Raw genomic sequence first — 17,439 nt, 5'->3', positions numbered from 1 at the left:
TCTCAGTATTCTGAAATACATTTTTTTTCTACTAAATAGACTCATATTCTTAAATTTTACCACTGAAAATGTAGCAAAATGACACATTTGTATTTTCTTCAAATTGTGAGCTTCTGCTTATTTCATAAATAGTCACATGTAAATCAAATTCAGTTATTTATATGCATAGAGATGGATATTTAGTGTGATATCAGAAATTTTGCAGGGGCATTATTGACTTTTTCCAATCTTATAAATAGGTTTTATTCAGTTGTGTTCTCATTTCCAAGGAAGGTGCTCATTCAAGCCAAAATCACTTATTTCCAATAAAGCTGAATGATGATATCAGAGGTATGAGGTTTGATTTTGGATCGCTGATTTCCAGCTGAGAATCATGAGCTGAATTTTGGTCTGTTGTTCTCAGCATTGTTTTCATCCTTTCCTGAGAGAACTTCCATGGCTGGATGAGGTTCCCTCTGCTCCTGTTCTCTGTTTCCTCCTGGGCTGTGATATGAAAGGCTCCAATAATAGGTTTTCCCACACAAAAATACTTTTCCTAGGTCTGGATCTGCACTATCCATGTTGTGCTGGTTTTTCCCTCCCTCTCTTGTATGAGAAAGACAAATTCTGTTTTTTTCCAGAGACTTGGGCATGTGTGTTTCAGACAAGCAAATGAACTTCAACCAGGTGACTGGAATTTGGAAATTCCTTTCCTTTGAACATTTCAGGCATTTGAGTAGTTGGAAATTACTCAAAATTTTGTGATTTTCTGACAACCAGACTTGGCCAGTGTCTGCACAGCCAAGGTCATTCAGGACTTAGGAGGAGTTAGGATGGAAAGGGATGAGGGGAAAGGAAGATTTTTTTTCTGTCTATAATTATTATTGTGGTGTGAAACTGAATCAAAATCCTAAGTGCCACATCAGAGATCTTTGCAGATTCATTTTAAGTCACATTTAAGTCGTATTTAAGTCACATATTTTATTGCTGGCATTAGTGTTGACTCGTTGCTGGTAAAAGCAGCAGAATTCTGCTGCTAACTCTGAATGTATCTGAACGTGTGGATGTGTGTTCACATCTGGGCTGAAAAGTGATTAAGGTCAGGGATTTATTGGGATTGAAAGGTAAGGTGTCTTTATTGTTAACTGATCGTTGTAGATTGCTAAAAATTGTTTCCCTCCCTTTGAGAAAGAATGTGTTTGGAGCTGGAAGTGAAGAAGAAAAGTAACTCAGACTTGGAAAAAAATATATGGTACAGTTTTCTTTGCTATTTAACTACAAGAAACTTTTCAATTCTTAAAGATGGTACAAATATATTGATTTTTTATTTTTATTTTTAAACTTACCTGATGTAAAATTACAGCTTTTATATAACAATAAACTGCCTTCTAGCTTTGTTGCATTTTATTTCTTGAAATACACTAAAATAAATTTAAAAGCAAGTACTTTTGCTTGCTAGTACTCGGTTATAACTACCTAAGCTCATAGGTACAGATATTTTAAATTATACAGTGTGAAAACCTAAGTATTTTCTAGTTTCTGTCTTCTCTTTTCCAAAGTCTGTTTTTGGAGGTGTTGAACATGAAACTGTCTGTAGCCAACACATCAAGGCATCAAACTGAAGGTGGAAAAGGGCTTTTCTGTTTAAATAAGCCTATTTGTAAACAAAACTTCAAGAGGGGAGGAAAACATTGGATTATGTTCTCAAGCGTAGCAGAAGGGAAGCAACAACTTCTGCAGCCTGCTGGGATTTTGATTGCTATTGATTTCAAAGTTAGAAGCCCAAACAACTGCAATTTGTGCAAGAAGTGTTCCTCCCAACTCGTGTTGAACTCAGAGCTCAGCGAGAGCTCTGGCTAAGAGCTGCTGCCACTTGGAAAGGTGTGGGAGATATTGTTGTTGTGATTATCACTGTTGTTCTTAGCAGCAGTGATCAGCACTGCTGTACTCACTGCTCACAGTCTGTGCTGAGTCACCTTGATCTCCAATGTTTTCTACACCTGAGTGGGAACAAGGGATTTACCAAAAATCCTGCAAGAAAATCGTTATTCCTCCTTCAGATAGCAGTGACTCTATCCAAATACAGATCTCTAATACTTTTTAGAAGTGTCTCATTAGACACACTGAATGGTTATCTTTTTAATTCTTATTTTATATATTGTAGAAGCTTATACACATAGATATATTTAAAAAAAAAAGTTAATTTCCTAAAACCCTTCTTGTTTTCTTTATAAGCCACTGTTGAAAGGCATTTCTTGCTGTTTAGAAGCATGAGGCTGCATGGATTTTTCAACAGCCTGAAGTAGATTTTTAATCTAGCAAAATGATATTGTGACTAATTTAAAAAAACATGGGTAAACAGATTGGTGTTTGCTTACACATGGGGGAATCATCAAACCTACTGATTTTGCAAACAAGAGGCTGGAGGATTTCATGAACGCATTTTAAAAAACTCATATGGCCAAATTTGTAAATCAGTCCCTGCTGAATTATCTTCCCTGGTTCGTTCCCTTTCCTCATCAGGTTTATTGTAAGACCACTTCTGTGCATAATCACTTTGGCCAAATTGTAACCCAAGTTACTTCATGTCCTGTCCATCAAATATTGTCTTTGTTCTTCCATGCTGGAAAATAATACATATATGGTCTAACATGAGATCCTTGTTTTCTTGTCTTTAATGGATGGTTAAAGATTTTCTTACTGCTGTCTTTTCCTATTTTTATATTCATATATTGAAACTATGGTGGGGGGGTTGTGTAAGAATCCAGACATTTGTAGGATCTTGCACTTGGTGTTGTGTCAGTTTGACATTTGACAACAGCACTGTGGTAATAACCAGAGTAGTTAGTGCCAAGTGTATAACCTTGGACAATATATTAAAACCATTAGGATATGTTGGTGGATCACACAATATATATCTATTTCTTACATCAGAATTCTTAAAGATCATAGAATAACAGAATAATTCAGGTTCCAAGGCATCTGTGGAAGTCACCTGCTCCAATCATGGGACACAAAACCAGTTTCTTTCAGATCATTTTTTCTCTGGCTCTTGTTCAGTTGTCTTCTAATCATTTCCTCAAGAAATATTAGAATAAGATATAGAATCCTCAGTTGGATCCTCAAGAATATAGAGGTGTTTGAGTGGAAATCAGGATCTTAAATGACTTTATGAATCCACTACCCACATGTATAAATATCCAATGAATTCAAATTACTTATAGCTGTAAATAGTTTAAATATATCTATTTGTGTGCATTTTTGGGGTGAACCTCCAGTGCACTGTTTGCTGCTCACTTGAATAGCTCATCAACTTCTGTATTCATCTTTGTTTTACAGATTTGTTGTGTTTTTATTTGAATTTCCTCTAGCTGCAGTGAAAGCCCTGAGAAGCTGACACAGTCTAGATTGTTTCACTCACAATGAGCACACCAAGCCTCTTCAAAACTTCTCTCAAAAGTTGGATATTAAAAGCAGACAGGAGTAATTCTGTCAGGAGCAATTAAACCAGGAAAATATAATTGGAGGCAAAAAAAGCTTTTGATGCTTCCTGTACACAAGATATACAACTCTCTGCTTTCAGCTCCCAAGCATGATTTATTAGTTACAGTAGTTTGCCTTTGAAACACTGAGCGGGGCTGAGACAGCCTGTGCTCAGTTGTGTGAGGGCTCCAACATCTGTCCTGACAATCCTCTTACAGGCTGCCTTTGAGGAATTAGGAGATGGCAACATGAGTTCTGAAATGGATCTCAAACAGCCAGAGTTAGGGGAGGGGGGTGGAAGGGGATATTCCATTATTTCAGTGCCCCTTTTTGACACAATAACTCCTTGAACTGTTTGTTTTTATTATTCCAGATGGGAGCAAGATGCATTTAAATGAATAAAATGAAATAGAACAAATCAAATGCTTGGCTGCTGTTCAAGAGCTGCTAAGGCTGAGCTTTATTAAATTCACATGAGGATATGATAACTGTGGAATTTCACGCAATGAACTGCACTAATCTTACTCGTGAAGAACATAATTTTTCTTGAGATAGATGAGAGAATCTGAAATTTTGTCATTGAAAAACAAAGCCCCTTTGGAGTTTTATTTTCTGAGGGCATTCACTGCTTGAGTGAAATCTGTCCATGTCCCACAAACAGAATCTTCATGCACAATCCATTTTTACACATCAAAAGTTCCAAGGGTTTGTTCTTTCTCCATGGCAAAGTGAAGAATACTTCAAAGTAAGCTACTGTGTTCTGTGGTAAAACATTCCCTGTGCCATCTACAGTCCCTTTAGGAATAAGCATATCTGTGTTTTAAAAGGGGGCAAAAGCATGAAAATTTAAAATTATAGTAGATACATTTAATTTATATTTAAATAGGAAAACTTAAAACAGAGCAAACCAAATATTTGTAATGATTATTTGCAGGATGTAATTCACATTGATGCATTTTCTTTTTTTGTGACTGCAGATCATTTTTATGCCTCTGCAGTAGAATGGCTGTTTATAACTCAATGTTTTTCAGACATTTCCTGTTACTTAATGAAATCAGCATTCTTTTTAATATGCTATTTTTCCTTATTTTTTTTATTGAAACTCCAAAATTACTGTTGAAAATTTCTGATAAAATAATATTCTTTTTCCTCTCGTAGAACTGCAAAAGTAAAATTCCTGACAATACTCACATGACACATTTTTGTTACATTTTCCATTTAAATGTAGTATAAAACTGCATTCATAAAGTATTTCCCTGCATCTAAAATGCTAAAAAGAAAATAAAAATGCTAAAACTGAGGGTTAAATTACTGAGCTCCCAAATGTATTGACAACCTTTTCTTTAAAAGAAAAATATAAAAATTAAATACTATGGGAAATTTTTATAGGAACTGATGAATCATTACCTTCCAAAACTCATGTATGATTAGAGTGGACATTACATGGAAATAAAATCAAAAAGAGTAGAAATCAGCTTCTGTTTTGATGAAATCTCACGTGTTTGGCTGGGTAACATCAAAGACACCAATTTTCTTTTGTGGGGCCGAATCACTCGTTCAGTGCTGTCTCCTTTGGCAAAGAGTGAGAGACACAAGGTGTGTGCTCCATAAACTCAGGAATTCACCAGAGCCACAAACAGAACTCACCTGCTCCTGGAAACATCAGTCCAGGGGTTTGCCAAAAAGGGAATGGCCAGCCAAAGCCTGGCAGGCAGAGAACTTCTGTCCTTGTGAAACCAGCCCAAACAAAAGCTCAGATTTAATCAGAACTGGTTTGCCTCTCCCTATGTCAATCAAAGCTTTTCTATTGATAATCTGAGGAGAACAGGCTTGGGAACACAAAGTCTACTTTCGTATTATTAAGATGAAAAGATTCTGCTGGGGTTTGATAACACTGGAGATGCAGAGGCTGTTACAGAAATATAATGAATATCAAATATATCTGCAAAAAGGACTTTTTATCAAGATCAAGTCCTGATGAAAAATGCCACTTAATCTTTATTTTACACCAGACAGGTTTAAAGACAGCGAGTCATGAATGTAGATCTGTATTTAATGGAGGTATTTAGTTTAGATGACTCTGTGCTGAAATGTGAACCTTGAATTCAGTTGCTTCTCATCCGATCTTAAAAAAAATAAATTAAAATTTAGACTCATTTATTTCATATTCAAATACAGGATGCTCTACTAATAAATTATAATTTACAGTGGATGTCACAACCTTATGGGTAAATCTGTACAAGTTGTCATTGCAAATGAATTCTGTACCATTTGAACTCATTTCAGTAGAACTAATTTTGTTTGTTGTTTGTTTATAAATTATTTCCGGAAAAGAAAGTGTCTGACTAGTCACTTTTAATTTACACATATCAGAAGTACTGGGTTCCATGAGAGTCAAAATCAGATTTGGCACAATGAAGCAAAAGTTGGCATGTGCTAATTTTATATGGTGGGTCAATGACTGGTTGGTTTTTTGTTTGTGGTTTGTTTGAGTTTTTGTTTTTGTTTTTGTTTTTTTTTGGCAGAATAGCATTAGCCTGCTGTTAGTTTTTTAATTGCTTTCTGTTTAGGGTGTTATTTAGGAAGGAGAATGAGAAGCTGGATCAGGATGTTCCAGTTCTGATAAAAAAAAAAATATTCAGTGATGGGAATTCTCAAGTGAATGTATCATAATCTTCCAGAGGGGCTGTGGGAGATTGGCTTACACTGTTTGTGTTCCAGGACTTGTGTGTGGTTGTAAGCTTTGTATGGATTTTCTTTTCTGTAATTGTTTTTCCTTTAGCCATCCTGTGGCCTGAGATTGGAAGAAAAAGATAAAGGGTCAGAAAGGCTTAATAGCAATTTTGGTTTTGAAAGGGAGAGGCTGGTTGATCCAGCTTAAATCTTTACAGCTAGATCAACCAAGAACTTGAATTACAGAGACAAATGACAACTTCAAAACCTCACAGGTCAGCTCAACACCAGCTGGAACAGGAGAGAGAGAAGGAAAGATGAATCTGCGGGACATAGGGTCATGAGGATGCAAAAACAGATAAGTGGGCATGGAAAACCCCTTCCTTACCACGTAAACAACAAAGAAAGGAAAAGAAAACTGAATTTTGTCACCTTGCTGTTGGGTGGGTGGTTGAGGATGATTGGGGTTTTCTCAATGAGAGCCAGAAGTGCATTGGCTGTAGCCCATGGGGTTCATGGAGCCACGTCCAGGTGTTGGTGGGATCTCACCAAAACCATGGTCAGAGCAGATCCCTCTCACATACCAGCACTTTCTGAATGTTTTAGGAGAAGTGCTGAGAAGTGCTGAGGTGATGTTTTACTTGTTACAATTTCTGGGTTCCTTTCATTGTCTTTTGCACATTTAGAGCAGAAATGCTGACAGAGGAGATCAGAGAAGGTGTGTCAGGCCTGGGTATGTCCTGTCAGAGCAGGGCAGAGAGGATGAGCAGAGCACCTACAGCCCTACCATTCACTTGGGATGATGGAATTTTGGATGTGGGAGACAGACATTCAGTGTGATTTCTTCCAAGTGATAATAGTTTCCGTTTTGAATGACTGTAAAGGTAACAGAAATATATATATATATTTTATGAAAGACTTAGGTTGGAATTCATTTCTTCTGTAGGAGGTGAAGGCAGAAACCACACAGAGAGAATCTCTGCTGTAGCTGTCTCAAGCTCACACAAGCTGCAGTGAGTCACTCTAACTCTCTTTCCTCTAGGTACTGTGGGAGGTAACTATGTGAACACTTGGCTTTTAGATAGCTGAGGCTGAGTAAGATGGTTTCTGAAATCTAATACAAAAATAATTTTAAAAACCAGGGCTCACATAGATGAGAACATTTTGAAGCCGTGACCTTCAGTCCTGTAGGCAGATTGCTCTCGGTTAGAAAGTTGAGGCAATTAAAAGATGGATAACATAGAGAGGAGTTTTCAAAGTAAGTGAAAGTATTGTGCTCAGATATTTTCACCTCCATTGACTCTACTGTTAGGGTGCTTGTTCCATGTATGTTATTCAAAGTTGTTTGAAATATTAGTACATTTTACTGTGCAGAGAAAGATTAAATCCTCTGATATATTTCCTCTTCTTTCTCTAGAATAAATTGATATGCAATTGATATGCTGTGTTAAAAGGATCATATTTCTAACCATTAATTTCTCCTCATAAAATCCTTTTATGTATCTGTATTTTCACCGGTTTAATTCATCTGCTTTACTCTTTGCCATAAGCTGACAAAGACCCAAGTGCATTCATTCTGCTTGTTTATTTGGCACACCAGTTATAACCAGTATAAGCACAATGAGGAAGGGGCTGTAGAGAGGTTCAGTCAGTGGATCCTGGTTCATTCCAGCAGAATGGAAACCATGAATCAGGGGAAAGTGAGAAATGTTGTCCTCAGGCAGTGGATGGTGTCAGCACTTGCTTTCTTTGCAAAGTTCACTGGTGCCAACACACAGGATTTTGTTTCCTGTGATACATCCAACCTTTGTGTCGTAGTTGAGACAGACAATACAAAGCAACACACACTCCATTTCCAGAAGGCTTCAAACTGTTTTTATTCTAGCATGCATGTTTTGTATAGATTCTTACAAAACTCTTCAGTTTACACTTTGCTCATTGGTCAGAGACAAACAAAGTGCCCATGGAACAGGCAGCTGCAGGTTTCTCTTATTTATCCTTCTTTCATTCTTGGTTTCTGTATCAATGACCTTGGTAGGAAATTCTTTCAGGGGTGAGCATGGATGCTCTTATCAAACTCCTCTCTGGCTCACAGAAGTCTCTGTAAAACCTCTTCCACACCTTTGGAGGAAATGCCACCCCCGTGTGCTGTGCTGGCACACTGACAGTGACAGTGGGGTCTGGCAGGGACAGCTGGGACAGTCCCTGTGGCAGCACAGCCTCCCCAGACAAAATTCCTGTCATGGGCCAGGAGGCAGAGTCAGTGTCATCCTGAGCTTTGGGACAAGCTGTGCTCAGAGAGCTTCTTTCAGAAAACACTGGATATTTCACCATGTAACTGCTATCACAAAGCCTGAACTGAGTTAATGCTTTTAAAGACTTCCTGATCCTCTTGGATTAGGCCACTGGGCTGCTTTTGGAAAAAAACTAGATTAAGAATGATAATTTGTCAGGATAACAATTCTGAGATGGGTTATAAATGGAAATATTGCATTCAGTTGCCAATTTTCTCTTCCTTGAAACTTTTGGAAGACTGAGAAGCACAGCTGCATCTTTATGCAGGAGTGTAGGAGCAGAAGTTGGAAGTAGGGTGATGGGAAGATGGGAAGTGGGCACTTTGAGGGGGAGGATTTCATCTAAATTAAATCTAGACACTCCTGAAATGTCAATGAAATACTTGAAGCAGAAGAAACTTGTTTCTTTGCATAACTTTTGCTGAAGTCCAGGAATTTTTTCATGTAATGGGCGGTTTTTAATGTATTCTTCCTTTGGCAGGGGCACTGTGAGCGGTGAAGAGAGTCTTGAGGAAAACTGAAATTATGTTCCACTGTAATATAGTTCTGCCTTTTTTGGTTTTTTGTTTTTTTTTTCCCCAACAGTCTTTACTGTTACTGGAGACAGACATCCCAGATCTCATCAACTGCTATCCCAAGTGATATTAATTAATACATTTATTGTGATGTCCAGAACTATGTCAATGCCTAACCAGACACTTGAACTACATTTTCAGCATAAGGACAGCTCCTGTCTTGTCAGGGTTTGTGTTTTAGGGTGGTGAGGCAAGGCTGCTCTTACTCTGTGATAAAAATTTCAGACTGGAGAGGTTTCAAACTTGAACCTTTCTGAATAATCCTGATACTCCCATGTGAACTTGGAGGAGTAGAGAAAATCCAATCTCAACACAACCCATATTTTAATCCACTTTCTATTCAGATAATTTGACCAAAAAAACCCCAACTTTTGATGACTGCATGTTGGTAAACCATAAAAAAAGAGTTTCTATTATTATTTCTTATTTAGCTGATTTCTTCAAGGCTACATCTTGAAGGTACTTTAGTGGAAAAGCAAAGTTACAGCTATTATCTGATGCTTCATCTAATTTCCTTTCTTCTTGTTTGGAGAAATAGCATGCTGCTCCTGTAGGAAAAAAGAGCAAGATAAAAGTATAATGAAGAAGTAAAATGATTTTCTATGAAGACTTCTCTGCAATACTGTACATGGTATTGCATTTTATTTATTCACAGCTTTGCACTCAGAGAAGGCTACAAGGAGATGAAACCTCAAGAGGAAAAGCCCTATGAAATGAGAACAAACAATACCAGAGCATAAGGTGTCCTGCTAACCTTTAAAAATGCAATTCAGTCCCACACAATTTTCCTCAATCAGAAGCAAATCTGCAGTTCTTTAGCAGCAAACCAATCAGCTGGGCTCTCACTCACTTTGATGTGTGAGTTGAAATTTAATACAAAAAAGAAAAGACCTTTTGGGAAATCATATTAATGGAGGTTCATTTTCATTATGTCCAGTTTTCTTTCATTATTGGATACTTGTGGGGATAGGTCTTTTCCCTGGAGTGCCCTTCTCTAGATTATTTTGTTGTGTGTGTGCTTCTTCCTCTGCCTTGAAATCAGTGTAGTATTCTGCACTGCTTTCTCCCATCTTTTCTTGCTGTGTTAATTTTACCTGGGAAATACCATAGGTTAAAATTTTGGAATCATTGCTCCCTCACTGCACTTTGACACATTTTATTTTTCTGTTCAGTGGCAAAAGGTTGCTATTGCTCTCTAGGATAGGATTCATTTGGAGCTTTATATGCAACCAAGGATCTTTGCATGATCTCAAGTGCTGAACAACAACCAAAAAGTGAAGTATTTTAGTAAATTGTTGGAGTTAATGACCCTTATGATGATCGAGGGTCATTATCTGCTTTTAGCTCCCTCTATTACCTACTTCTCCTGACTCAAAGCACTGGAAGTTGATTATCATAGTGAAGGAGTGCTCCTGTTTTACAGGGGAATCAGAAGCAACTGCACTTGCTCAGGAGTTGAAGCTGTTGAGTGCCACTGGGAGAGTAGGAGGTCATTCCTGTCCTTCAGAAATTCCAATTTCTGCACACCCCCAAGATGGGCTTTTCAAACTGTCCAGGCCAGCTCTGCTCTCTGCTGAAGCTAACCACTGACTCCTGGGGAAGCACAGCAGGGTCAGAGCTCTCCAAAACTCCATTTATCTGGTTTTCAATTCCAGGTTGTCATTAAGAAGGCAGCCAGTATGAAACAGGGAGTTTGACTGAGAATGCATGTGCCACCGAAATGGCTGGAGTTACAGATAACTCCATTACTGCCACTCTGTTATCTAATGCCATATTGATTTATTTTCAAATTACTTAATTCTTCAGTGTTCTGTACAGGTTACAGATCCATCTTTTCAGCCACATGCCAAACTGGTACAGGCTACACTGAGAATTATGCCTTTTATGACATTATATCAAATCAGGTAATTCCGTGTGGCTGTATAATGAAGTGTTGCATTAAGCTAAACTGAGCATTATGTCAAATTAAACTGTAGTTTAATTCTCACATTTGAAGCAGAAGTTACTTTGGGTTTGAGTAATCAGAGACATGTGTGTGCACACACGTTCATTTCACCAGTTGTCTACAGATGTCTGCAGAAGCAAAAATGTTTAAATATTTAGGACTGACGAAGGCCTGTGTTTAGAGCCATTAAAATCAAGGCTTCTCTTTGCTGATCCACTGCTGCTCACAGCTGTTCACTGGGGGCTCTCTCACCAGGTTGTGCCAGGACTGGATGAATCTGAGTTGAAACAAGACCAGCCTGGTTGGTAGGAGAGTGGTTTGATCAAAGTGAGGTGCAATGGCAATGTCACCTTGCTAATTGGAGAGGGCAGGGATTGTCAGCTCCAGAATGATCATCTGAACACTTTTCAGGAGAGGGAGATTACTGTGAAGGAGTGTAAGGGAATTCTTCCATTTCAGGAGTTATAATGTAGAGATCTTTGAGCAATAAAGACACAGGATTAATGTGTTGCTGGAGTGTGCTGGTCATCCTCAGCAGTCATCCCGAGAAAGAGCAGTTGGGAACCAATGAATATGTCATGGGAAATCTTCAATATAAGTGAAACAAAATGTTGTTCAAGCAAACAGAAGGAACAAGGAGTCACCCAAGACAGTGCCTGTCATATATACTGGAAAAATGTGAAATCAACATTTAGATTCATTGAATTAGGAGAGAGTTGTGATGTGATAATTGAAATGTCAACCTGTATATGAAGAGAACTCCTGTGTTACCTTCCTCAAGAAGTTGCTTTACACAAACTTTTCCTGACCAGTTGTTCTGTTTATCTGCAATTTTGTAGATACATATAGAACAACATTCACTTGTAGCACAATTTGTTGAGTGTCATTCCAAAATTCACTGGAAAAGAAATATATTTTTTTATTTGGAAAATTAACCAACCTATTCACAGTAGAACCTAATGAACATTTGTTTGGAATCTCTACAGTCAGATAAACACAGTCATAGATTTTCATATTTCAGAGGAGATAGAAACTCCCCATTTGGAAATCATGTGTATTATTTTGTCTATATCTAGAAGAAGAGATGGGGCTTAGTAATCTTCAGTCTCTATTAGCTACATTCCCATAACAAGGACATGGCAAGCTTTTGAAAAAGAAAAAAAATTCAGAGTAATTACTATTGTGAATTATTGACCACTGGTTCCACATATTAGGAACTATTAACCTTGTTATGCATTATTTAAAGGAGCTATATCACTTCACAAAACTGAGTATTCTTAGGTGGCCAGCAAAAAAGATTTTATTAAGTTGAAACAATTTTCTTTAATTATCCTTCAACAATTCGCAGTCTAAGAACAATTGCCCTTTTAGCAAAATGAATATAATTAACCACTCCAGAGAACTCAGAGCTTGTGCTGTATAGGAATCTCTGTGTGTTGGTGTTAAATTGTGGGGAATTCTCACAGCAGATGGAAGCCATAAATTAAAGAGAAACCAAGAGCAGAACCCAGAAAGGATCTGGGACTGGATTAGGGATGTCCTGAGTCACCCTAAAAAGAAAGTCCTGAGTTGTGAATTGTAAATAGTGCTCCATTAGGAGGATTTCACTCAGGATCTCTGTTTGGGTTTGACTTGGAAGAAGAAATGGCAACTGGAGAGTGGACAAGATATCCTTGTGCAGGATAGAGTTCTGTGATTCTGTGATTCTGGACGTTTCCTGGTACAGACATTCAAAACAGACTTTATCTCCCTGGGAAGAAAAGTTTATGAGTTATTTGCTATATAATGGCATTCTGCACCAGGCAGAGGCAGCTGGAGCCTCTTTGGTGAACAGAGTGAGGAAAAAACCTCCATATGACCAGGAAAGTAAGGATGAGTTATAATTTTAAGTTTTGAATAATCTAGGATAAATTCTATTTAAAAAAAAGACAGAATTCTGAGATCTCATAATCATACTGATTATGATCACACTGAAATCCAACTGCATATTTAAAATTAAAAAAACCCCACAAATTTTAATGGCATGTATTTTTTGAATTATCATTTAGAATGAAATAGCAACAGAAAAAGGACAGAATCTGAATCTGTTTGCTTTCCTGCTCTCTAAAGATTTCATACTCTTGCAGATAATAGAAATGCCTGTGAAGCAGTAACATGGCCACTCGAGTCTGAAAGATGCCAGATAAAAGTCTAATTCTTCATTCAGAGAAGTCCATCACTTTCATTTCCAGTCTTACTTGCACTTATTGTCAGATAGTGTCTGTCATATTTTCATAATTAAGATAAATCTATAGGGTTCATTCTCCCTGAGTGATGCTCTCTAAGTTCTGGTTCTCTCTACCTGCTTATAAAATAAAGATGATGAATAGATTCCATCCATGTATTTATAAGATGTGCACCGTGGCAACTGGAGAGATTTATCTTTGTCTTTGTTTTTATTTCATGAGGTTTATCCTCTCCTGTTCTGGTAGCATGAGTAGCATCAGTGCAATTCAGTTTGAGGTTTTAAAATGTAGGCAAACTGTAGCTACAGCCAGAATTAAAAACCTGAATTAAAAGCAGGAATAAAACGCCCTTTTTTGTGTATTTATGTACAAATAGTCACACAAAATCAGGAATACCAGAGAGGTCTTTCAAAGTGACATCTCAGTGAGGTCACAAGAATTTCTGGGATTACAGATGCTAAAGCATGACAGAAATCTGGTTGTGACCCTTCAGCCATGAACTCCAGAAACACAGGACATCCCAGAAAACATTGCATTTTCACACCAGACAAATTCTTCTTCCTTTACCTCTCCCAATCCCCAGCTTTTCACCCAGTTCAGTGCCTGAAGCAGAACCAAACTCTCGTGTTGTGGGCAGAGTTAAAAATGGTTTGGCATTCTGGCAGATATCTTAAAGTGCTGGAGTTCCTGTCTTTTATATTCTTTACTCTCATAGGTAAGGAGTTTTGTTGTTACTCCGTATCTTAAAACATGCTTAAGTTAGAAAAAAATAAATGTAGAAGCACCACCATTTTTTTGCATAGCATTGAACAGGCTGCAACAGCCATTCCTAAAGGCAGGTGAAAAAATCAAATCTGAGCTACTTGTATGATGGCTCCTGCAAGATTTTTTCACTGTTTCAGCAGAACATGGGGAGTGCATGATTGGAATGATGGCCCAAAGTGATCCAGCAGCATAAATTAGCACAGCTGAGCAGTTCTTTGAATTCAACGTGAGTACAGTGTAGTGACATTACACAGTGATTACAAAAGTGGGAACATCTCCTAGACATGGCCTTGTATTATTGTCATTTATATGAGGAAATATATTCTCTTTTATATATATATATATATATATATATATATATATATATATGTATATGTGCTTCCACAAAAATAATCTGAAAAGTTTCAAAATGCTGAAGAAATATGTTATGGAAATACAACTATAGATCCGACTTGCATGATGGCAACAGATCCAAATGTTACCAATATAAATCTGGGGTTTAGCTACATTCAGAAATGCTTGGTCGTCATATCTGTAGCCTAGAAAATATCCTTTGGAATTTAGCCCCTGATGGCAGGAAAATAATAAATGAAGTGACTGTATTCTGTACCAAGGTTAAAAGTAAACTAATGGTGTTTTAATGATCCTACTAAAACTAGAAAACTGCTGGGTTTTCTGTCCAAGTGGGTCACTTAACTGAATCTTGACAGGACAAAGGAATTAAACATTTATTTTCTAACTTTGAGACCAGTGTTTGTGTCAGTTTTAGCTTGCATTTTGTTTAGCTCTCTGAATTTTGTGAACACATTTTCCCATAACAATTGTAGTGATATACCTAATTAAGCACACAAGTGTAATGTTCATGTCATCCAGTGGTTCAGAAACAAAAGGAGAAAGAACTTTTTTGTGGCCATAAATCAATATATTCAAAGATATTCACACCCTATATTCTGTTGTAAATTTGCTTTCCTGTTGCCGTTGCCTATTGCCACTGCTCAGACAATGAATGGAGCTCAATTCACAACATGAAGAAATTTCAAAATGCTTTTCTGGTGCTGTTTGTTCCAAAGCAGGAGTCAGAATCCCCCCTGCAAGCTTTCTTCATGGCCAGAAATGAGGACTGTGCAGTGTGGTTTCATATTTTAGAGGTCTTGCAATTGATTTAAGTTAGATGCATAAAAAATGGGAATGACACGGCCACACACAAGAAAGATAGAGAAGGTGAATTAGGGAGAAGCTTCTGTTTATAGAAATAAAACATATTTTCAGTCAAATGTGTTGTTCATAAAGAATAAGTTTTCCTTACCTGTAAACATTGACATGACAGGACTGAGTTATAGACTGTAGTATGGCACAATTATATGTATTTCTACCACTTTTTAGAACAGTGGAACTACATTCTGAATTTAATTTAGCTGCAGAATTTCTCCCTCAGAACAAGTACACTGCCTCAATCTCTCAGACTATTTAATGCTTTGTTCTTGTCAGAAGAATTTCCTTAAGAAACTAATGCTTCAGCAGAGTCTACATTTAAAACTTCCTTTAAATGTGAAGACAAAAAAAAAAATTAGGTTTTCTTGTACTTTCCAATAATGGATTGCAGAAATCACCTTGGCTTGCCCTGCACTCCTTCCTCAGGCTGAGTTCCCATGGAAGTGTGACTTTGATGGAAGTCATGAATAAAGAGTGCTGAGCAGGACCCATTGTGATTAGACACGTATTTTGGAAAAGCTTTAGGAATGATAAACTGCACAGTTGCAGCGTTGCTATTTTATTTTATATTTAAGAAAGACCGACGACATTTGGGATCTTCTGAAAGAGCAAAATGGATAACAAGAAGTATGTTCTTTCAGTTTCCATGAAGGCACTTTCTTGTCAACATCTGTCATGCTCCAAAAAGTGCAAAATATTTTGTTAGAAACTAAATGAAAACTTCTACAAGGAGCAGCTTTTTTGTCAGTGTAATGTAAGATGAAGTCTTCTGAGAACTCACAGGATATAAAATGGTTTAAAGATTAAAAAGCCAGCAACATTACAGACAAGGGAAAGGTCAGAGGGGGCCATCACACACACAGACATTGAATAATTCAGTGGTTTGCTCTGTGTGTCACCTGCAGAGCTCAAATACTTGAACAAAGTGCACAATCATGGCTTGCTGAACCTTGGTAATAGCCCAGATTATGAAAGGCCAATATTAATAATAATTAACTCAGAGCTTGGGGCTCTTGTGAAGAGTTCAGCTGGTAGGAGGAAGCTCTGTGGTTGGTGCCCCACTCAGCAGCCCAGCCTGAGCTGTGCATCCTGCCCCCAAATCAGACAACACTTTTATTTTCCTTTGTATGACAATTGGTTTTCTCCGTGGAGCATGAGAAGGAGAACAATAATTAGCAGCTGGAGTGAGGCTGGGCACTGGGCAGTGATGGGTCAGTCCTGAGGAGTGGCAGTGAGTCTGGGAATCACGTCCAGGGTGTCACTGCTGGCTGCAGCACAAAGCAGCTCCACAAGGAGCCTGATAGGAAATAAAAAGTGTGCAATTAGGGAACACAAGAGAGAAAATTACTCTGAAACTCAGTAGGGGTGCACAGCAATCCAGAAGCAGATGAAAAGTCCCTGGTCAGAGTGGAGTGGTCCAAGCTCCACACAGCCCTGAGGATAATGAGAGCATCCCCAGCCAGTCTGCCAGTGCAAACCCCACTGCTTAAGGTGTCACAGCTGCCAAGGACACTTTGACTCATCTGATGACAGTGCTGAACTCGTGTCACTTAGAGGCAATCAACAAATTAAGTTTGAAATCTTCAGCAGATTATCTCAATTCAAAGACGAAGTTGGAATCAATAGGCTTTTGGCTGTTCTAGGAAAAGAAAGGATGTAGGTTGGTTCAAGTTTACAAGCTTTAGACCATGGTCTGTTAAAGCAATTATAGTCTCACACCAGGCTGGTTGGAAATCAATAGCTGCAAATGCGAGATATTTGCAAATTTTTTTTTTTTTTTTTTTTTTTTGGCGCAAGCCTATTTGAAATAAACTAATCATTTTCCCCATCCAGGCTTTCAGTTTTTCAGTTACTGATGTTTAAAATCCACTTTATATTCTACATTCAGGATTCTTAGAATCAGGTAATACTATTACAAATAGTCTGGGAAAGAAATGAGTACCAGACCTTGTTTAAAATGACTGCCATGCACTCTGTTTGAAGGAACTTGAATGCTCTGTGAAATGAACTTGATTTACTGTCACTTGTCTCTCCCTTGCTTTCAGGTAGATTTGAAGTGCACCAGTGCTGCAATGCCAGATTTCTGTAGGTTTACTTAGCCACCCTTTCAACAATCTTGATGGACTATTTTGATTCTTTCTCAGAGTAATTTTAAAGAAACACTAATTAAAGCTTTTCTATTGAATAATGCATGTGCTTCACCCTCCAAAGTTTAGCTTAAGGGACTCACGTTGACAAAAATACATTAAATTCCTTTCACTTAATTTCATTAGAGGGACTTCTTTGGC

General features: G+C 37.7%; 1 protein-coding gene across 3 annotated transcripts in view; it reads left to right on the top strand.

Moving 5' to 3' along the window:
- PCDH11X (protocadherin 11 X-linked) overlaps nucleotides 1–17,439 on the top strand; it is a 416,794-nt gene that overhangs the window by 78,940 nt on the left and 320,415 nt on the right. The gene's annotated exons all lie outside the window — the stretch shown is intronic.

This window comes from Passer domesticus, chromosome 7 (genome assembly GCF_036417665.1).
Source record: "Passer domesticus isolate bPasDom1 chromosome 7, bPasDom1.hap1, whole genome shotgun sequence".
Classification (NCBI taxonomy): domain Eukaryota; kingdom Metazoa; phylum Chordata; class Aves; order Passeriformes; family Passeridae; genus Passer; species Passer domesticus.
The sequence above is the reverse complement of the archived record's forward strand: the minus strand, read 5'-3'. Positions and strand labels throughout refer to the sequence as shown.